The sequence below is a fragment of the Aquila chrysaetos genome, chromosome 6 (genome assembly GCF_900496995.4).
Source record: "Aquila chrysaetos chrysaetos chromosome 6, bAquChr1.4, whole genome shotgun sequence".
Classification (NCBI taxonomy): domain Eukaryota; kingdom Metazoa; phylum Chordata; class Aves; order Accipitriformes; family Accipitridae; genus Aquila; species Aquila chrysaetos.
In genome coordinates this window covers 51,156,874-51,180,775 of record NC_044009.1, presented here as the reverse complement: position 1 = coordinate 51,180,775, position 23,902 = coordinate 51,156,874, and the positions used below count along the sequence as shown (strand labels likewise).

The 23,902-nt window shown below is 39.8% G+C and overlaps 1 protein-coding gene across 10 annotated transcripts in view; it reads right to left on the bottom strand.

Annotated features, from left to right (window-relative positions):
• The window catches only part of MBD5 (methyl-CpG binding domain protein 5), a 148,477-nt gene that overhangs the window by 65,638 nt on the left and 58,937 nt on the right, over nt 1-23,902 (bottom strand). The window contains exon 3 of one of the 10 annotated variants that reach the window (XM_030017038.2): nt 4,434-4,559. The exons of 8 other annotated variants lie outside the window; for them this stretch is intronic. The gene's annotated coding sequence lies outside the window, so the exon portion shown is untranslated. Of the gene's footprint in view, nt 1-4,433; nt 4,560-20,353; nt 20,430-23,902 lie in introns of those variants that run through there. One more of the 10 variants, XM_030017039.2, reaches the window with a different exon arrangement.

Sequence of the window (23,902 nt, the reverse complement as noted above, 5' to 3'; positions counted from 1 at the left end):
TTTCCCTAAAATGCCTTGTAGATTTTTCACCTAAAACAAACACAGCTACAACTAATTCTGTGACTTGAACGTGTGATGGAGAATCACGAACTCAGCCTAACCAGAGCCTTGTATTTAATTTTATTCTTATAACCAGCATAAACAGTGAGTGAAAATATCTTTGCATGACTACGCTTGGACTAACTACAGGGAATGACAGCATTTTCGGGTTTCCCCAACGTAGACCCAGAACCTTGATCAATCCAGAAGACCTGGCTTAAATCAGGGCTCTGTTAGCTCCTCAGCAGAAAGCTTGAAAACTATGGGGACACCAGTTTTTTTCCTTACTTCTTCATTTTCCTGGGACCCTTCTCGAGGAGGAAAACCCCTATGTGTAGCCCCCCTTACTCAGGTTAGAGGGCACAACTCAACCCTCTGCTAAAAGGCTCCTCCTGCTCCAGGCTGCGGGTCGGTGCTGCTCCCTCTCCTGCGCAGAGGCTAACGTCGGTCCAGTGAATCAGATAAGGGAGCCGATTTGTGTATTTCTGCTGGATTAGTCTTAACCTAGATCGGTTCCCTAATCTCTGTGGATGGAGGAATGCTCATGCTGGACTAGACGCTTAGGAAGGAGTGGCACGTGTACAGGAATGAGTAACTCGAAGTGGAAGGAGCAGCAGCAAATTTGGCTCATGCCAGTCCAAAGTGCTTGGGGAAATCCAGTTTGTTTGCTCATTTATTTTGAGTGCTGTAGTATTGAAAATACCTTCTCATCTCCTGTTGTCATAGGAGGACCACAGTATATTTCATTGTTTAGATAAAAGCAATATTAGCTGTCTACATATTCAAAATGTACAATCCTAATTCTAAATTTTAACTGTTATGATACCAAAGAGCAGGTAGGCATGTCTAAAAAAATCTGTTTTGAGTACCTGACTAAAGTCATCATAAAGCCATTGGAAATAATGATCTTGCTTCCCTACTGATTAGAATTCACATCTATTATTTGAATATTTACCAGACACAGTATCTGGAGAAAATGAAGTTAAGACATAACGGATGACATAAGAAAACAAGAAGCAAATATTCTACCTTCCAAGACTACCTTTGCAAGAACATATGGCCTTTTCCAAGTATACTGTTCTTTTGTATGACAAGTTGGCCATATTAATAACACTTCAAAAATGCATTTTAACTGCCTAACAACACAATATACCAAGTGAAAAACATTAAAGCTAAACCAAATACAATAACAACAGGCAGGTCTCTCAGAGAAGCTAATTTAAAAATTAGCTATAGCTATAAGGCTAACATACTAACACATTTCTTTTACTAACATGACATATAGCTATAAGGGTAACACACAAACATATTTATTTTATGTATGTGATATATAGCTATAAGGCTAACATACTAACATTTTTCACAGATTTGGCAACAGTATCATTTGAGTGGATGTAGCTTTGAACAGAGAAGATGTAAGAAGGGATACTATCTATTTTTTTGTCTCCAGTTACAGGAAAAAAAAAAGAAATGGAGTTTTAATTTGCAAGAGGAGAAAATCAGAGACATCAATTTAGTCAATAGTCTCAATCCTATAAATCCTGCATATCTGATACTTTCATAAAGAAAGTGACAAGTACTAATAATATATCTTACAACCATGAAAAGACTTTTATTTTATAAAAAGCCTTGGTTTTGACAGGAAAGGTGCATGCTACTATTCAGAAACAGCATACATGCAGTCTTCACCCTGCAATTTAAAAACTGAACGAAAACAATCAAATTGACAAATAGATCAGTTTCCGACTTTGAAGAAAATCACTCCCATGTACAACCCTGGGTAATAAAGAGGTAAGCACAGTGCAGGCCCGTGTACCATAGCACTCATCTTACCTAACTGCTGGTTGCTATGGCAAGCATTTGCCTGTATTTTGTACGTTAAACAGTAATATGTTTTCTGCTTCCTTGTTCTTGATATTTTGATGAAGTTAATACTCAAGATTTGGACCTGTAAGGTATGGAAACTGAAGGTTCTCTCAAATAATCATGCATTCCAATTTATTTTCGTTTTGTGAAAACACCTTAGAATTAAAAATTACTCATTAATTTAAAAGTTATTTTCATTCATCTGTAACACAGCATTTTAAAAACTTGTGATTTATTTCCATTAGCTAGTTTGCATATCTGTTGTACATGCATTTCTATTTTCTAGCTCACAATGGAAATGTAATCTACTTTTCTCCTTCACTGATCTTTAATTTAATATAAAGATAACTGTGAAACTGATGAGAACTGAGATGATAAACAAATAATTTTAGTTCTGTATAATACCAATTTGTCTTTTCCCCTCCTTTTTTTCCTAAACAAATGTTGTTAGAGGTACAAAAGAATGCATTAGTAAAAAAATTTATTTAGTCATTACTACTGCAAACTAACAAATAACTGAGTTTCCTTCTGTACTTGTCTCTACCTGAAACACAGTGGTATTTCAAAAGGTGTGTAAGAGCCAGCCATCAGTACAAGAGCCATTCGAATGAGGAGACAACAATGTTAATCCATTTTCTTCTTGATTTCTATGGCTAACATAAAGCCTGAACATACAAAATATAAATACCACAAAGTGAACACATTTGATAACTCCAACAGCAGAGAGAAACGATTCTCTTCCCACCCCAGGGGTCCCCACCAGACTAACTGCAAACTCAGCTGTCATCCACTGAAGAAAGATCCATGACAAAACCTGGTAATAGTCATAAACTTTAAAAAAAAAAAACCAAAAAAACCCACAAACAAAACCAAAAAACCAAAAAAACCAAAACAGAAAGGAAAAAGAAGTATTTTTCTTTTGATAGGAATGTTGTTTTCCACTATCAGCAAATGCACACACTCCTCTTTTTCTTTCCACATGTCCTAGTTTCAGCTGGGACAGAGTTAACTGTCTTCCCAGTAGCTGGTACGGTGGTACGTTTTGAGTTCAGTATGTGAAGAATGTTGATAACACTGATGTTTTCAGTTGCTGCTAGTAGTGTTTAGACTAATGTCAAGGATTTTTCAGCTTCTCATGCCCAGCCAGCGAGAAAGCTGGAGGGGCACAAGAAGCTGGGAGGGGACACAGCCAGGGCAGCTGACCCAAACTGGCCAACAGGGTATTCCAGACCATGGGACGTCACATCCAGTATAGGAACTGGGGAGTGGGGGCGGGGAATCGCCGCTGGGGGACTAGCTGGGTGCCGGTCGGCGGGTGGTGAGCAATTGCACTGCGCATCATTTGTACGTTCCAATCCTTTCATTATTGCTGTTGTCATTTTATTAGTGTCATCATTATCATTATTCGTTTCTTCTTTTCTGTTCTATTAAACTGTTCTTATCTCAACCCGTGGGTTTTGCTTCTTTTTCCCGATTTTCTCCCCCATCCCACTGGGTGGGGGTGGGGGGGGGGGAGTGAGCGAGCGGCTGCGTGGTGCTTAGTTGCTGGCTGGGGTTAAACCACAACACCACACTTGAAAATAAAGAATTTGTAGATGGCTTCATTTGTTTGTTGCATCGTATCTTGACACTGGAAACTAGTGAAGAGAATTTGTCAGCGGGGTCAGTAGTCCTGGATTATGACTTTTAACCTCTCCTATACGTCATAATGTATACCACTTGCAGAAACAGAGTCTCAAATGCATATTTACAAATTGCTTAAGGGCCAAAATACATGTTATATGCATTTTATTTACATTAATGTACATTCTTTTTGTACTGCTTGACAGGACACACAAATGTTGCCCTGCAGACAGCTGAACCCATCTTTCCTCCTGCCCCTCCAGCTGCTTGTGCGCTTCCACACTGTGCTGGAACTCGTCTTTCACTGATAAGGCCTAACTGAACCCACCAGATATGATTCAGATTATTTTATATAAAAATATTTGTGTTGACACCAAGATTGTAAGCTTTTCTGTTCCTCTAAGAACATGGTGTAAGCAGCTGAAGCACTGTACAAATACTTGAATAAATATACCAACAGCATAAGAAGCAGAAGAAACGGATACCTCGACTTCAAGATTAAACTGTTATCCAAAGCCTCGAACTCATTAGGGAAAGAAGAAATTTAATGCAGCAAGCACACCAACAATTTATACTTTTGCCTCATGATACTTTATCATCACATAATAAAGTGCCTTCTTTTAGACAGGACATTATGCCGTTGTTTAAAATTAAATCCTCCAACAAGAAAATAACATAAACTTTTCTAAACTATGTTATTTCTTATTTAAAAATTCTTGGCGCAATTCTCCGTAACTGGCAACTCTCATGCAGGCCAAATGCTGCCACGGCAGTTGACGGGAGGAGGACTCAATAACTTGTGTCCAGCACAGACTCTTTGCATCAATTTCCTTCTGGTCTGGACTCAGTCTGCAAACAATGCCAGTGGCAGAGAAATCTGTTTTCTGCTAAATCGGAAATACTACCTCGTACCTCTGAAGTTCATACGGAAAGGAATCACCCCCCCCCCAGGAACATGAACACTCCCACATATAAATGTTTTTTGTGTTGTTACCGCTCAAGTATGAGATAACTGGAAACATTTAAGGAAGCTAAGAGAAAAAAGAAGGAAAAAAAAAAAAAAAAAAAGGTTGTTGCTTCACAATCTACTCATCACTAAACATGTTAAAGAGGAATTACTTTAAGGAAGGTCAGGGAATAGCTTTCACCACCACTAACTGCAGAGTCAATGGTTTTAACATGTTGAATTTTACTCTTTGTTTATTTAGTGATGTGACCAACTTCATGACCATAGCACACTGTCTATATTCTTTGCTTCTATCATCCCTCTACGGCTAGAGGGTGTTAATCTCCTGGTAAAATGATAACCAAAGTCGTCATACGCACAGATTTCATTACTATTATCTCCACAGCGCCTTACAACGTGTTAAAAATTGTCATGCTACAGAAAAGCCTGGACAGCGTGTACTACAGCAAGTATCCCACCTGAAACTGGAAAGGCTGAGAAAGTTCAAAAGAAATCCAGCAGATCTGAGAAGTTGTGGCAGTCCAGGGAAGTTCCCACTGACTGGAAAAGGGAAAACATGGAGCAGATCCCCTTGGAAACTATGCTAAGGCACATGGAAAATAACGAGGTGGTTGGTGACAGCCAACACAGCCTCACTAAGGGCAATTCATCCCTGAACAAATTTGGTGGCCTTCTACAATGGGGTTACAGCTTTGGTGGATAAGGGAAGAGCAAATGACATCATCTACCTGGACTTGTGCAAAGCATCTGACACTGTCCCACACAACATTTTTGTCTCTAAATTGGAGAGACATGGATTTGATGGATGGAGCCCTCAGTGGATAAGGAATTGGCTGGACGGTCGCACTCAAAGAGTTGTGGCCAACGGCTTGATGTCCGAGTGGAGACCAGAGACGAGTGGTGTTCCTCAAGGGTCGGTACTGGGACCAGCGCTGTTCAACATCATTGTCGGCAACACGGACAGTGGGATTGAGGGCACCCTCAGCAAGTTTGAACAACGACACCAAGCTGTGTGGTGTGGACGATATGCTGGAGGGAAGGGATGCCATCCCGAGGGACCCTGACAGGCTGGAGAGGTGGGCCCGTGCGAACCTCATGAAGTTCAGCAAGGACAAGTACAAGGTCCTGCACGTGGGTCAGGGCAATCCCAAGCACAAATACAGGCTGGGCAGAGAATGGATTTAGAGCAGCCCTGCGGAGAGGGACTCGGGGGTATTAGTGGATGAAAAACTGAACGTGACCCAGCAATGTGCACTCACAGCCCAGAAAGCCAACCGTATCCTGGGCTGCATCAAAAGCAGCGTGACCAGCAGGTCGAGGGAGGCGATTCTCCCCTTCTACTCTGCTCTGGTGAGACCCCACCTGCAGTACTGTGTTCAGCTCTGGGGCCCCCACCATAAGAAGGACATGGACCTGCTCGAGCAGGTCCAGAGGAGGGCCACGAAGATGATCAGAGGGCTGGAGCACCTCTCCTATGAGGACAGGCTGAGAGACTTGGGCTTGTTCAGCCTGGAGAAGAGAAGGCTCCGGGCAGACCTTACAGCAGCCTGCCAGTACCTAAAGGGGGCCTACAGGAAAGCTGGAGAGGGACTTTTTACAAGGGCATGTAGTGACAGGAAAAGGAGTAATGGCTTTGAACTGAAAGAGGGCAGATTTAGATTAAATGTAAAGAAGTTCCTCATGGTGAGGGTGGTGCGGCACTGGAACAGGTTGCCCAAAGAGGCTGTGGATGCCCCATCCCCGGCAGTGTTCAAGGCCAGGTTGGATGGGGCTTTGAGCAACCTGGTCTAGTGGAAGGTGTCCCTGCCCATGGCAGGGGGGTTGGAACTAGAGGACCTTTAAGGTCCCTTCCAACCCAAAGAACTCTATGATCCTATGATAAATCTACTTAGCGAAGGAATTTCATTTTACTACCCAGCACGTACCATGCTGCCTGCTGAAGGCCGCCTCCTTCACCATCGAGGAATATTCATCATTGAGTTTCCTCTAAGTAGTTCTTTCAGACTGACGTTGCTACTAATTAGTACTACTAATTGTCCAATTCATTCATAAAGTATCAGGATGGTATTTTAATAATCCCCTGACACAGGACTCCTAAAGCAGAATTCAGTTTCTGGAATTCTAATTCTATTCTTGCTAAGGTTAATAGATGGTTTCCCACTGAGTTTAATATAATTCACATTGGATCACTACTGAGTCTATATTTATATAAAATGCCCTACTATTTGAATCTGTTTGATCATTTTAAAAATATCCACCTTATTTATTCATAGATAGAGGTCAAAATTCTCTAAAAATTTAGCCTAGGATCTAACAATTTTTCAGAAAGCTTCGATAAGAGTTTATGAAGTCTTTAAGGTATTTCTAAGTACCATGGTACTAAATCATCAAACATTCCTCTGTTTTTTAGAAATATATATCACCTGCATTAAGGCCAAACAGAGACATGAAATAATATTAAGGTGCCTTAATGACAAACGTACCAAATGTCATTGGGGAAAAAAAAGTACCCATCCTATTAAAAGGCTAATAAAACTCACTTCTTCATTGCAAGGTTTTCTGAAGCCTTATGAGGTTGTGAAAAGGCCAGAGATGAGAAAAATGCCTCAGACAAAAGTTAATATATAAACTTATCTAAGACCTCATGATGTCTTAGAGGATTTACTAATTTGGAACTTTTATGGTGATCTTGGGCAATTATTGATACATACATCATGTATTGTTCTGGCCGCTGCTGTGATCATAAAAATATTTATCCTCACTGCAGAATTTGACAAAGCCAAATTTTCCCTGAAACCACATTTTGAACACCAATCCATACTGAAATTTAAAAATACTAGTAACTATATAATATTTTATATAAATACAGAATACGCATATCATATAATTATGCATATCATATAATTATACAAAATTAAAAAAAAACTAATCCAAGAATCAAATAAAAACATACAGAAAGCTGACAATAAGAAATCATAATTTTAATCCGATTACTACTAAAGCAAAATTTTTTCAGTCTTTATCCATAGAAAATTGATTTGACAATAGCCTACAACTATAGCGCACAGCAACATCCTACGGTCAACGAGAAAGCCATTCAGAAAAGTGCAAACTCTGGACTGCCCTCCGACAAGCTTCTGCAAAGCAGGTCAGTAGTCAGCACTGCAAACCTGCCAGAATCCTTTCAGATTCTGGCTCAGAGAATGTCATGCTGGACAGGCCACAAAACCCATGCTCCCAAGCAGGTAATAAAGGGATGTCTAGAGAACTCATCAAGCTTGGTGGGTATACCTCAGTTCCACTAGTTTGTTTCTGACATAGGAGCAAAGCAAAAATCCTCTTGCATGACTCCCCTTCTACCCCTCTGGCAGAAGCAGATGTGATGCCTTCAGGGCTCTTGCTGGAAAGCTCGTTCCTGCACTCTCTCACCACCAACTCCTCTCGCTCCTTCACCTTTTCCTCTCCTCATCACGCTTTTCCTCTTGGATCTAATGCCCCACACGTATCAAGCAGACAACCTACACTTAGTACAGTCCTGAAAGTCTTCCTCATCTCCTGCTCAAGTCCTCTCCTAAACATGGTAACACACCTCATCTTGACACCAGCTGAACTCACTTGCTACTCATCCCCTGGATATGAGTCTCAATTTCTTTAGTATCTCTCTGTGGAGTCTCATCAGGGCAAAACTTGTCCCAGTGTACCTCCTCAGCCCTCACCTAGTTTAGAGAAGCATAATAAGGAAAACACGCACCTTCTTCCAGGGAAGCTGTTGATGACTTTAGAGCTAACCAGACAGAGCTGCAGCTAGCGAAGAACATCGCTGATGGGTATGGTCATAGGCTAGTTTAAGCAAGTGATGGATATGGAAGCATTTGTAGTCACATAAGACTTTTTCAGTTAAAAATCTAAAAATAGACAAATACCCAAGCTAGTAGTTAGTGCATGCAAACCAAGGATGAAGACAGTTCTCCTAATCCACACCTATTCCCTGCTTCTTTCCTGGCACTAAGGAACTGTTCTCCCCAGAAGCAGGCTGGACCTCAGCAGTCCCACCACCTTCCTCCCATGGCCAGAAGCACACCCATCTCCCCGTCAACATTAAGAACTTCCACCCTAGAGGTAAGATTTCAGCCACATGAGAGAGTATTTCCAAGCAAATGACCAAGCAATCCACAACAGTCTCGCTGGCAGACTTAGCATAGGTCACTGGTCAGATTTCCTGACGTCACAAAAATCAGGATGACCGAACCCAAGCCTGTTTCCTAAAGCAGGATACCATCCAGCTGTATTCAGCAAACTGCGAGGTTGTAAGTACTAATGTAAGAGTTTTAGGGAGGTAGCAGGTAAGGCTGCCTTGGGACTTGGGCATCCGTGGTGTTTTCTGCCACACCATCCTCGCTTTCTGGCAGGCTGTCTCATTGCAGCGGATTGTAATTGGAAAAAAAATATAAATCAAATTCAGTGGCAATGATTGCAGTATTAGCTACAGCTGACATAGACAAAGCATTACATTAAACATCTCCTACAGCAAGTTGATCATAAGAATCATCCGATAGCGGTAAGTTAATTAGATTCTGATACTTAGTTCGATACCTAACAAAGATACTCAAGCACGAACTCAGCATTTGCAATACTGAAAGAGAGTTGGTGTAAAGCTACCAGGGAGGCATTAAGAACCTTTGCTACACAGTTCTTAATTACCGGGAAAAAAGAGTAATTCCCAGACCATCACATAAATGGCTACTGATACCTTTGCACTCAAACCCAGCTGTTTGACTGGATTTTAACTTTTTTTCAATTTGCAGATCACTACAAATAAAAAGTTTTCTATCTTCCAATTCCTTTTTTTAATGCAGTACTTTGCAATACAGAATTATGCAGGCTCAAGAATAATGAGTGGACAGAGGCATGTAACTGGTTTATTGGTCTGGTTTGCACACTTTATTATGCAAAACAGAAGTGATAATTTTTACTTGATAAAATACCATGTTGTTTTTACTCTGAGCAATTCACCAACAAGAAAGAACAAGGCAGATTCCCAAGCTAAAAAATAAAGGTGCCAATGTATGACAAAGTGTCATGTCACCTAGTCAAACTGCAAATGAAAAGCCAGAAAAAACATCATGTCGTTAAAAACTTATAATAATTTTTCAGAAAAAAAATTTATTACGCAGCATCGTAAATTTACTATCCCTTTGGTTTACTGAGATAACCAAATAGCTTCTGGGGGAAGATAATGAAAACAGAACTAGAAAGAATTGCCTCAGCAAGCCCCCCCCCCAAAACACACTCCTCCCCCTCAACACTTGCACAAATGTAGATGTAATTTTTTATTACCAAGGGCAACAAGAAAAGCTTCCATAGGTATGTTGGTGATAAAAGGAAGACTAGGGAAAACATAGGCCCTCTCTGGAAGAAAACAGGAGACCTGATTACCTGGGATATGGAAAAGGCTGAGGAACTCCAATGACTTTTTTGCCTCAGTCTTCACCGGCAAGTGCTCCAGCCACACCGCCCAAGATGCAGAACGTGAAGGAAGGGACTGGGAGAATGAAGAACTGCCCACTGTAGGAGAAGGTCAGGTTTGGCACCATCTAAGGAACCTGAAAGTGCACAAGTCCATTGGACCTGATGAGATGCATCCACAGGTCCTGAGGGAACTGACAGAGGAAGTGGCTAAGCCACTATCCATATTTGAGAAGTCGTGGCAGTCCAGGGAAGTTCCCACTGACTGTAAAAGGGAAAACATAATACTTATTTTTAAAAAGGGGAAAAAGGAAGACCTGGGCAACTACAGGCTAGTCAGTCCTACCTCTGTGCCTGGCAAGATCATGGAGCAGATCCTCCTGGAAACTATGCTAAGGCACATGGAAAATAACGAGGTGGTTGGTGACAGCCAACACAGCCTCACTAAGGGCAATTCATCCCTGAACAAATTTGGTGGCCTTCTACAATGGGGTTACAGTGTTGGTGGATAAGGGAAGAGCAAATGACATCATCTACCTGGACTTGTGCAAAGCATCTGACACTGTCCCACACAACATTTTTGTCTCTAAATTGGAGAGACATGGATTTGATGGATGGAGCCCTCAGTGGATAAGGAATTGGCTGGACGGTCGCACTCAAAGAGTTGTGGCCAACGGCTTGATGTCCGAGTGGAGACCAGAGACGAGTGGTGTTCCTCAAGGGTCGGTATTGGGACCAGCGCTGTTCAACATCATTGTCGGCGACACGGACAGTGGGATTGAGGGCACCCTCAGCAAGTTTGAACAACGACACCAAGCTGTGTGGTGTGGACGATATGCTGGAGGGAAGGGATGCCATCCCGAGGGACCCCGACAGGCTGGAGAGGTGGGCCCGTGCGAACCTCATGAAGTTCAGCAAGGCCAAGTGCAAGGTCCTGCACGTGGGTCAGGGCAATCCCAAGCACAAATACAGGCTGGGCAGAGAATGGATTTAGAGCAGCCCTGCGGAGAGGGACTCGGGGGTATTAGTGGATGAAAAACTGAATGTGACCCAGCAACGTGCACTCACAGCCCAGAAAGCCGACCGTATCCTGGGCTGCATCAAAAGCAGGGTGACCAGCAGGTCAAGGGAGGCGATTTTCCCCCTCTACTCCGCTCTGGTGAGACCCCACCTGCAGTACTGTGTTCAGCTCTGGGGCCCCCACCATAAGAAGGACATGGACCTGCTTGAGCGAGTCCAGAGGAGGGCCACGAAGATGATCAGAGGGCTGGAGCACCTCTCCTATGAGGACAGGCTGAGAGACTTGGGCTTGTTCAGCCTGGAGAAGAGAAGGCTCCGGGCAGACCTTACAGCAGCCTGCCAGTACCTAAAGGGGGCCTACAGGAAAGCTGGAGAGGGACTTTTTACAAGGGCATGTAGTGACAGGAAAAGGAGTAATGGCTTTGAACTGAAAGAGGGCAGATTTAGATTAAATGTAAAGAAGTTCCTCATGGTGAGGGTGGTGAGGCACTGGAACAGGTTGCCCAGAGAGGCTGTGGCTGCCCCATCCCTGGCAGTGTTCAAGGCCAGGTTGGATGGGGCTTTGAGCAACCTGGTCTAGTGGAAGGTGTCCCTGCCCATGGCAGGGGGGTTGGAACTGGAGGACCTTTAAGGTCCCTTCCAACCCAAACCATACTAGGATTCTTTGATCACATGTCTGCTCTACAAGCATTATTACACAAGAAAAAGAGGACACAGGAAAAAAAAAGCATTTGAAGTTGTCAAAGTGTTCAGCAGTAAATCAGCAATAGGAGTAGGTAAGAACCAGATTTTTGAAATTAAATACAGAAATTTATGTTGAAGTGTTAAAGACAAAAAGCTATTGCAACAACAAGAAATCCTCTAAAAAAATAATCACAGATTTAACTTTTTTCTCTAAGTTTGTTATATTCCAAAATCTACAATGAATTCAAAATATAAAGTGCATTAGGTTTCTTGCTTCTAAAATATTTTTTGGGAAGCAATTCAATGAATGGCTCTATTAATACTGTCATACAGAGATCAAGAAAAGTGTTTCATATGTTAGAGCAGCTAACAAATGAATTTTGCTAGCTTCATCTTAGCCAGCTTTTCACATCAGCGGAGCACACAGAAAAAGGATCCAAGAACAAGACTTTCAATAATAGTGAACTGATAACTCTGTTACACCTAAGTTTGTTTTTTTTATTACAAGTTTTTATGTGAAATTTTCTCTACCACTAGAAAACCCACCCTTTCAAGCCAAAGAAACTTCTAATATACAGTGCAAAAGACTTGAATTGTTTAAGGCCTCCAGTCATGAATAAGATGTTAAACAATTTTAACTGCTTTGCAAGCAATCTTAACTTAATAATTAAAAAAATAAGTCTAATAGCAGCATAGCCTTAGAATTTTGTATGGATCTAAGAACACTGAATTACACAGTGTCAACTGGTCTAATTTAATGACTGGATTTTTTCCTTCTTCACAGAACCACAAGCTAAATGTCCCAGTTCCTTCATGCATGTTTTTACACTATCTGGATTTAGGGTTAATGTAAGAGAAAGTTTCTGACCCCTGAAGCTTGTTTCCTCTTTTGTACTTGTAAACTTCTCTAATTCTAAGGTATGATGGCTGGTAGGAAGGGGTTAATGGGAGCTTCCAGATGACAGAACTCACTTCCCAAAGAGAGTACCGAGACATCCGTTCAAGGAGAAAAACTTTAAATTCCTACTGAATTATGCTAGATTGAAATTGATGGGACAATCAGATCCCCTGGCAGCTACTAATCTGGTAGATAAAAAGATTTCTATTCAAACCAAGTGCTGAGATACTAACGGTGAGCTGAAGCCTAAGGATCAAAGCACATCTTCATCTTAATGCAAACTTGCTTTAAATTTGACAGCTGTAAGAGTAGTACACTTCCCAAGTTTTTGGAAGCAGTGCTCAGTGGCCTTGGTCTGACACGTAATAAGCCAGACATGCCAGGTCCAGCTATTTGGACTGCCTGATCTGCCAACCGCCTGCACCTAAAGTGGGGAGCAGAGTGGCGAGACAGCAGAGTACAGCAGATGGAACTGAAGCCACCTATAGGAACCTATAGGCTGTCTCCCTCATCAGGAAACCACAAACTACAGGTGTCTGGGCACGGACTTCATGTAGAAACTTCTTCCTTACCTTACAACACATGTAAGCTGATGCTCCGTGAGACAGCCTCCCCTGTGTTTCAGTATTTTTGAGCTCTTAACTACTAAAAACTGATCCAAACCAAGCAGGTGCATGCCTGACAAAGTAACTGAATGGTTGCGCTGCCTTCAAAAAGCACTTATGGCTGAAAGTAATTGCATACACAAAGAATTTGATTAGATTTTAAAAATGTCTTACAGGGAATGGCAGTACGTAGCCATGTCAATGGAAAAATTTTCAGTCAGCTTTTTTGAACTTATGAATGTGGAAACTTGTGGCAAACACACCTAAACAAAAGTTGGGACCTAAAATAACCATGTAAAATTCTACTTTCAGCCTCACTTTGGATTAGCAAGATGATCAACAAGTGTGATGAACAGGATCTTCACTTGAGGAACTAAAGACCTGCAGTCTTATTTTAGTGTAAGAAGATGTCAACAAAACATGGTCATACACAAAGACACAAAAGTAAGCTATTATATAAAATGGCAATGTGCTCTAGTGCATTAGGAAATACCTATTTTAGCTACTGCTCAATTTCAGAGAACAGATGGAAATATTTAAAGTTTGGGCAACAAGAATTATTTCTTAATAATTCAATAATTTCTTAATAATATCAAGATAGCCTGAAAAACAGATAAGAATGCCTTTAATTCTCTGTGAACTGAGATCTGTGCCTAATGTGGCTAGTTTAACACCCCAATCATTAGTGATAAGATTTTAAAACAGTCAAAAGAGCTTTCTGCTCTATGGCATCATCCAAAGTTTCTAGTAGCCTCATAATATATTAACTGGGGAATATGTCAGTACACCCTTCTTGACATTTTGCACTAGCAGGTACAAGTAACAGTGTTCAAGTCTTTCCCCAACTCCAGTAGCTACAATCTCTTTGAGCATTATGCTCTTGAATACTTCTAGTAACATGTACCACATCAAAAGTTTTGATGCTAGGGAAAGTGACTCACCTTACACACAAAACCAGAGTTTCAGAGGAAATTTAGACAGAAAGCCTGATGTACTTTCAAAAAGCCAACACAAGCACTATTAAAATTAACCTCCAAATGTGTTGTTATAATGTGAAATGCCTAACCAAGCCACGATACAGAATATGAACATTACTAAAAAAGTCGTAATGCTGTAAAAGTTCACATATGTAATAGTTAGCTGTTACTAAGTGGAATGACTGCACTAGTAATTTTTAAGTAGAGCTCCAAATAGTCAACACGAACCAGATACAGTCTTCTGAATTATTTATTTTTTGAACTATAAACATGTCCTCCGCTAAACTACCAAAATTAAGAATCTACTCATGCAGCTAGATTCTCATCTCGCATACCAGGCTTCGCTACAAAGCAGCATAAATTTACTCAGGGTAAGAATTTATCCTAAAACATACACAAAACTTTAGTAAATGGAAACAGTCAAATCATTTGTCTGTAACTACTGTAGGTCAGCCCAACTAAGCACACTATGGTAAATACTGTAGCGTAAAATAAGTTTGTAATTCAGCACCCTCAAGTATTTTAGGCAGCACATAAAAATGAGCAGTTTAAAACAAGGTTTTTCTTTAAATAGACTTTTGGTTTATTCTTCCAAAGAAACCTTAAATACAGAAGATATGAATTCACCTGCACAGAAGTAACACTGTACCCTAGAATTCCTCATATTATCATCAAGAACTATTGTTTTACCCACATACCAAAATATTTTATATCAGTATTTCTTCCCACTTGATGTAACCAAGTCATTTTGCAGCAGAGTTAATTTGACAGCACAGAGTCTAACTATCCTTTCTGCTTTTTCAATTTTATTTGTTGTCTTAATCCATATACAAATCCCACAGCAGACTCTAAATTTGTTGCAACTGCACACCGAATGGTAGCCTGGGCCCTTGCAACACCAGTCTCAAAGCTGAAAATACAAAATTTATGTACAAGTATTAAAGAGCACAAGTCTGTTGAAGCAGTCAGACTTCACATTGGTCTTCTAAATTCTTCTCAGCTGAACCCCACAGTCCTGAACCTTACCAATTGCAGACTATTTAGCATCTCTGTATTAATTTTGCTGATATGTTTGATAGAAATGCATTTTTGTAGCACGGTCTCCAGATGCCATTTATCAGTAGAGAAGACTAACACATAAAACCAATAAAAAGGAATAGAAGCTGATTTTAATCTCTGCTTTCAAATTTTTGTGCAATCAGCAATAGAAGACGACTTGGAGACTGCCATGTGTGCAACTAGGTGTTCTCATACCGAGAAGTACATCTAACACACCTTCAGAGCAAAGATTTTCTCTGCCCAAAATGACTACAGACACAGGCAGGGACTGTCACCCTATAAAGACAGTTTGAGATATGGGAGTTTTGAGAAGCTAAGGTAAACTAACAAGCTGAAGAGGTAGAATTTTTTCTTTTTTTTTTTCTTTCCCACTGTTAAAGAGTAGCACTTTTAAAAAACCTAATCCATGAAGCTTTTTGGAACTATAGCAAGATAATTTAACACATTATGCTACTATGTAGTTGAGGTCACACATACTGATATTCATGTTTTGCATGAATTTTGAATATCCTTAGCATTATGTTATTTGACATTCATGGAATCATCTCAGGTTAAGCTAAATGGCAATATATTGCATCGGGTTGTATTTTAGTAACTGCAACGCTGCGAGCTTAGCAAAGAATTCAGGACTTCAGGTATTTTGTATTATTGCAATGGTACTATATGTACATTTACATACAGTAACTATTATATCAATGGAAAAGTTATTCAGTAATTTACAGGCATAGCACTTAAGCACAATTATCAACTCTGAAACCCATCAATTTGATTTTTTTTCTTTCTTCTTTTTAGCTGGCACTAGCACAAGAAGTTCTGGCATAGATTGTTTTCAGTTTGCACACATTTAAAACCAGTGTTGACTTCCTGGGACAGCTGATTTAAAATTGCCATGTTCCCTTTAACTGAGCAAGATTTACAAGAGAGCCATAAAGACTTCTTGTACTATTAACTGTTTGATTTCCAGCACCCTAGAGCAAGGCTAATTTTCTCTTTCCACTATATACTAAAGTGACTTTCTCAAATCAATGAAAAATGTAACAAGACTTCCTAGAGGTGGTGTGCCTCCTCTCCTCTCTAACCCATATACACCATAAGCACAGATACCCCAGGATTTCTCCATGGCAAAGCACAATATTTCTTTCTGGGGGCTAGCCGGACAGCCATCTATCTGCTTCCTGTACTGGAAAGTATGGAAGATTTCAAAACTTTTTTCACTTCCCCAAGCACCCCGGTCTGGCAGCTCTGAGCTCAGACCACTGCTCAGGTCCGAGCCTTTACAGCCACCAGCACCCTGGAGTGAAGCAGAAGCACTACGAGAGCTCCCCAGGGAAGTGGAGGAGTCACCGTCCCTGGAGGGATTTAAAAGATGGATAGATGTGGCACTTTGGGACATGATTTAGTGGTGGACTTGGCAGTGTTAGGTTTATGGTTGGACTCAATGATCTTAAAAGTCTTTTCCAACCTAAACAATTCTGTGATTCTACGAGGTGCTGATCAAATTTATGGCTGAGACCAAATGATTTGCACCCTTGCCCAACCAAGAATCTAGTCAAAGAACAGTGATTTAAAAATACTGTCCATAGAAAATTATATGAGAGAAAGAGAGAACAAAAGAGAAGAAAGGAAAGAAAGAAAGAGAAGCATGTGAACCTATGAGAAAGAACTGAGTCCTGTACAAAGATACGCACATATTTTGGATACGAGAGGGACAAGCTTTTTGGCCTGTTAAACCACAGATGCCTGCTGCACCCAAGATCATCTCTGCAGACAAATCCTGATCTTGAGATTGAACTGTAAGCACAGGATACAAGGACTCACTCCACTCTTCCAGTCCCTAAAAGACATCTCTCCTTCACTGCTCTCCCTGAGGATGGACAGTATTTCCCAGCAGGTTCATACACCTCAGAGCACACAGAAAGCCAAGGGACTACATTAAGGACAAACTATCTGCTCTTTGCATGCCTGTGCAACTTCAGATGCTTGATGCTGTTTAGCAGGGGTTTTTTTTTGTTTGTTTTCTAATTATCAACTTATACATTCTCTGAATTTCCTTTTTTTGTTTCATGAAGTAGCTGTTATATTTTTGGATTTAATAAAGTGCCAGGGATATAACACAACTCTGAGCTTAGTTTTTTGTTTTTCAGAAGGGACAAAAAGGAACAGGCATCCAATTTATTTTTGGTATCATTTCGTTTAACAGCAATGCTAAACATATTCTTCCACTTTTTGCGTAAAATGTGATACTGCTGTTCAGGTGCATACTAACAGTTACCAGATAGCTTTCTGGAATGTTAATTTTATTTCAACAGAAACATTTGAAGCGTAAATAGTTTACAAAATGAGAAAGCAGGATGAAATTATGAAAGCAACCAGAACTGACAGAGTATGATGCTAAGGTAAAATATTTTCTAAGTGCCTAAGTAATACATCAGATTTCTCTACCTCCTTAGTAAGAGCTCATTCCATCTCCTCCTGCTCTCCCTGCTGCCAGCCCCATCTCCCTTAGCACAGGAAACAATTCTTCAAACTGCGGAAGACGAGCTGAAAGTCTATTACTTCTAACTTAGTCATCAGTAATTACCTTGCTTTAGCATCACATATATTATACAAAACTCACCATGTGCTGTTACTACTGGGCAGGTATCACTCTGAGTCTTGCAGCCCAGGTGTGATGCCTCCTCCTGCCTCTCTAATTGTCCCATGCATGACCTATGGATACCCAACTCTTGAGGTACCCTACCTTTAACAGGGTGAAGTTATTAGCTATTAAGCTTCTTTTGGAAGCATTCTTTGGAATGCTGTAAAACCTGGTATTTTTTTAAACACCTAACAAGTGTTTAAAAGTTTTCCCAAGTACAAGTTTTCCCAAACTGATTTACTCAGTTTTATCTCCTCCTGGATACACACTGATATATTACACAATGGAAACACGCAGTTTCTGTCAAAAGCCTCGGCATAATCTGGGACTTGAAGCATTCAAAACCGCTGCCCACGCCATGTAAGTGTCCATCATAAAAGCACTAGCTGTTGATGTCCTACTATCAGATGCTATATTCACCACCACACTAGTGAAACATCCAAACAGTACTTCACACAGAATGGAAACCTCCTCCTGGTGAGTCATCAGGATTTTTTCTTTTTTTTTTTGGCACCAATACGGATCAGAGTAAATTAACAGACACGCAGGAAAGCTCTCCTCCTGCATCCCAAATCTCTAAAGCCATTTTTGGACTTGTGCGCATGAACCACTGAAACAACAACAGATGAAGAGACAGCTTGATTCCTGAAAAGGACTGGCCAAAGGCCTTAAATCTTGTACTTCTGTCAAAATACATCCAAAGATATCATATGTTAAATCTATTGAAAGCTGACTGTTAAAAACTTAAATCAACCTAATTAGGTAGACAGCTAGCCCTACCATTCTTTATTATGGAGTTATGAAATGACAAAGGTAAAAAGCATACAGGCTCTAGAGATCACCAACATTTGCATTTGAAACTACACCAAGATCATGTATCTGAGGGTGAGGTGAGTGAATATTAGATAAAATGCAAGTTCTTCTAATGTTCAAAGACTGCCTTGAAGGTGTAGCACGTTTTTAGCTATTTTAGCATATTTTCTTTAGAAGCACAGATTAGGTTTGGGTTTTTATTGTACTTTTTTGCTTCCAAGTCTTGAAAGTATTAAGTCAGCGTTCTCTGCTTTGAGCTTTCAGAAATACTTCTGTATTTTATTTTACTGTCAAGCCTTGAACTGCAGTGGACAAGGACAAGCTCAGGGTATGCTGCCTCCGTAGGGGCGACTGGTCAGGAGGGAGCAGCGCATGAAGACAGGCAAGTGAAACCTATCTGAAAATGTGCACCTGAAGTACCGAGGGGCAAAGGATTGTCTGTGCAGTCTTTAAAGATCCCATGTCGGCAACTGCATGGTCAGACACCAATTTCTGGAGAGCTCTTCTTCAGCAGATGCAGAAGAGGGAACTTTGAGGAGTACACAACGAACACATTCAACATAGATCGGGACAAATCTGTATGTGTCAGAGGTTACCCCGCCATTTACATTTGTTGGCCAAACCCTGAATCTAGTAATTTATTGAACTTAAATCACCAAGTTGCAGAAAAATCTAAAAAAAAAAAAAAAAAATAAAAAAAAATCCATGTTTAATTTCTCTAGAAAATCTTCACAGGAGAACCTCATTAGAAACATCTTCAATACTCCTCCAAAATCTTTTATTTTTTTCCTTTTATTAGAGCAAAACAATCAAGGAAATGAACAACAGAGATGGCTTCAGCATTCAGACAGTGTTCCTTAATGTTGTCAATGAACAGTTTTTAGATGGGACAAAATACTAGATCAGTTCAAGGATAGATAAGAAAAAAATTTAACTGATATGGAATCTCTAGCCTAGAGCTCATATTACAATACATGCTGCAGAAATACCTAAATGTGTCAAATCCAGAAGAAGGGCCAGATGTTTCAAATGAGATGCCTATCCAGAATGTAGCAACGAAACGCACTTCAATCAATACAGCACTGCACTTTGTGAACATAACTGAAATGTTTTTTCAGTTCTGCCATCAATTTCCACAGAGCCAGGACCTAACTCAGACTTCAGTAATTGCATATGAACAATGACTGTATCCTCAAATCTGTCTGCTTTAAAATCACCTTTTAATCAACACTAAATGACCATATTTAGTTCAATGCTAAAACATATAGTTCAATCCTAGATTCATGTTTTATAAACTTCTATTTCCACCTAAACAAATCATTTACTGTTGTGTCTGTCCAGTAGATATTTTGTACACTGTGGTTTGTTCCCCTGCACCCCGCCTTTTCAGTGAAAACATCCCATTATCATAAATATTATATTAACTTGAATCTAAGCTAAAACTTACTCTAAGGAACACAGTCCTGCTATTCCAACACATAAGGAAGAACCTATAGCCCCCGAAACCTCTCCTTGCCTCCCTTCCCTTCAGCCCACTTGCCAGCAAGTTCAGTTCCCAGGCTGAAGAGCTAAACTGGTTTTAGCTTCTTATATACTTAGTTCTGGATTTAGGAATTGATCATGGAGGAGTAAGTCAGACCCTTCTTTCCTTCCAGTCAAAAATGTAATCCCCCTGACCCAAACCCAGAAGTCACTTACGGCTTTAGCTGCTCCTCCAGAAGAGCTCCGTAATGGGAAAGGACAGACCGTGCCGGTCACAGAGCACTGAGGGATTCTGCAGTAAGTCAGTACCTGGAGTTTAGGCGCTAAATATACAGCAGTGTAATTTTTCCATATCACAGAATTTTGTGTTTAACTATATATTTGGGGCAGCACTAGCCTTAATAAATGTTTCAGCCTCCAAAAAAATCTCTAAATTCTATTTAACATCCACCACATTGTTTCTATCAGCAATTTAGGGGATAAAGCAATAAGGCATGTCAGTAGTATAGCTGCAAACTTAGTATGCTATGTATCAATTTTATGCTAGAGAGCCATAGCAAAAGTATGCTAGGCTGTGTTTCTTAGCACACTGTATGGCAGATCATCTTCACATAAATGGCCTTCACAAACTTCTCCCAATTGGCATAATTTTTTCTTTTTGCAAATAGTGCAAGAAAAAGCTAAAGCATGCGTAGAGCTAAAGGAGATGAAGAAAGTATACCACACTGTAACAACAAGAAGCAACAAAACTATGAAAGATTTAGTACATATAAACAACAGAAAATATTAAGTCGTTCCAGATGAAAGGTAGAGCAGTATTAATTTTATATAAAACGCAATTTCTTACTATTATAGGTAATTAAATATGGAAACAGTTTTCTAGCTGAAATGGTGAGCTCACTATCACTTCCAGGCTTCGAAACAAGATCAGGTAGCTTTCAAATAGGGGAGCTTTAAACCAGGTTCTGTGAAAAGTGATAGTCTGCATGCTGAAGGAAGCCAGAAAACAGTCACTGTGGTCTCTTCTGACCTTTGGGTTTTTAAATTGCCTTACTCTCCCTGAGATGCCTAGAAAAAAAAGGACCCTTCTTGGGCAGGAAAGTAAAACAAGCAGAGTAGATGTGTAGGTGGAAGACACAACTAAAGAATCTATGTCCAATTGAAGACACCACTCCCACCTTCGCTCGAAGATATGCTTTTACAACAAGGATTTCTAATTTGAAAGCATTTTATCATTGATCAGCTGCACTTCACTCTTTTGCAAAAGTACTTAAACATAACTTTGTGCATTAAGCATGCGTTCATAGAGTCTGCTTCACCGGGGAAACAGGCTGCAGCTATGCGAAATGCAGCTTGTCTCTCTTCACCCTGCTTCCCAAATGAGCACCATCTGATGCGGTGTGTGGTCTACATCTCCGGACCTTGCTGCTTCAGTCTCATCAGCTTGTTCCCTACCCCCTCTCCCTGCAGCTGCAGCCAGGCTGGTTCATTTGTAATTATAAACCATCTTTTACTGTCTCAGATGGAATTTTAGCTTTGCATTCCTATAGCCCGAATCAAAAGTATTCATAAAGAATGCGTAATTTTATATGTTTATGTGGGACAATCGTGATAATCTAATCTGAGAGCATCGAACCTCATTCGGAAACATCTGTGTCAAACCAGTGACTTGTCCTCTCACACGAAAGAGAGGATTTCAGAACATCGTACCTTACAGCTGAATGACAGAGTCCGCCCCAGTTGTTACAGTGGACATTTAAGTTCAGTAGAACTGGGAATGACAAGCTTTTTGGAAAACATACCAGGTGATCATGCTAAAGCAGTGACCCATTTTGCTAACAAGAACCTAGAAAGATCTTTCTTCTGTCCTAGGAGGGCAAGAAAGCCACCATTTTCCAAGATATTTTGTGCCGCCAAAACAAAACGTCAATATTCTGCTCACACTGTGAAGACAAGGCTCTTCTTTTTTTAAGAAAACGGACTAAATAAAAATAGGTGTGTTTAGGATGGTACTCCCACCATCTGAAACATGTAGGCAAAAAGTGAATTTGTTGTGTCATTTGAAATAGCATACCTGTTTTTAGAGATTTGAAATGTACTTCAAATTGTAGATCATCAACAAAACCCGATTTAAGAAAAATAATGAAAATCATCATTTTTATGTATGTACTACATAATAATTTCCACTGAAAAGATATTAGAAAGAAGTCTTTTAAGAACAAAGTAAACAGACAAAACCAACTGAACTATGGAAACACATTCGGTAGTAACCACTGAATTTTATACCATCATGCTGAGGAAGGTGCCTGGCTCAGTTTTTACTCTTCTCAATCTTTGACACTGTAAACCAACTGGTTTTTACAGGATTTCAGATATGCAGATAAGGTATCAGGGCTATCCACAGTCTTAATATTATTCATGACAGATGGCAAAATCAGCTAAATATTAGTAATGTGGCATTTTTTAAGTAATATCATCTAAATCAGCAAATTGATAACTTGCTACACTGGAATACACATGTTTTGCAGTTTCATAATATGAATGAATTTGCAGTGTGTTTGAAAATGCCCCTTTGCAGGAACAGCAGTGCTTTTCTCTAGCATCACTGGTTCCAAATAATTGTTTTCCAAAGATCACAACCAATTTTAATAAGTATTAACCTGATCAAGGCATATGCATAAATTTCTCGATATAACAGTTAAAGACAGTTTACTAAGATTTTTACACTTTAAATGGTATTATAAGAGTTAGAAAGATATTTGAGTAATATGATCTACCGATCAATCTTCCATACAGCCAAAATAATATGCTAGTATCATCTAAGTTAATGTTGAATTCATCGTGTTTTTCAGCTAGCAGCAGTTATCTAGTCTTCTACAAGTCGACGGAAACACTATCATTAAACTTTAATCAGATAAAGTTTTCTTACTTTCTACAGCTGTGAAATTTCATACTACACACAAGGTACTCAATAACTTTACCAAGATTGCTTGAATATGAATATTTGGGGTTTATAAGTCCACAGAGAGGCCAAAAGTTGGCATGCAATTAACGACCGAGCGCTCCCTTTTACTTAAAAAAAAAAAAAAAAAAAAAAAAAAAAAAAAATCAAGACCTTTATTCTGTGTTGTTCTTATCTAATTACAGAGATGTTGTATGGGAACATACAGTGTTTTTATCCACTTTGGAAGACATCTCACTCTCTCACATCTACAGAATGCAAAAGCCAAGGACTTTGACTAAAGCCAGTATCTATCTGTTGAATTTCCTTTCAGACTATGTAATTGCCTTTCTTCCTTCAAGTGATGAAATTGTGTAAAAAAACCCATCTGAAGCATATGTCATGGGTATATATTTAATTCTATACTATGAGAATACAATATAAATGGAAAGCTACTACATGAGAACTTCATTCAACACAATGAGTATCTTCCAGTCAGAACACCTACATGTCAGACTATTCCAGGCTGCCATTATGCCTACTGTCAACTGTTCATTTGCCTACAGAATCTATCCTATGAAAATGTCACTTGCTGTCACTCAAATACTTAAACTATGCTTGAGATAAAAAGAAAATTAAAGCAAAAAGATATATACCTGAACCAATATAAATGTCTACAGTAGGAAATGTATAAAACTTCCAAGCAAGAATTAGTAGCATAAGCAAAAACAATGTGTTAGAATTATCTAGGTGAGGTTAAATTATATACATTATAATACATGTAATATAAATTACACAGTTTTTGTTCTTCTGCTTTTACTGAT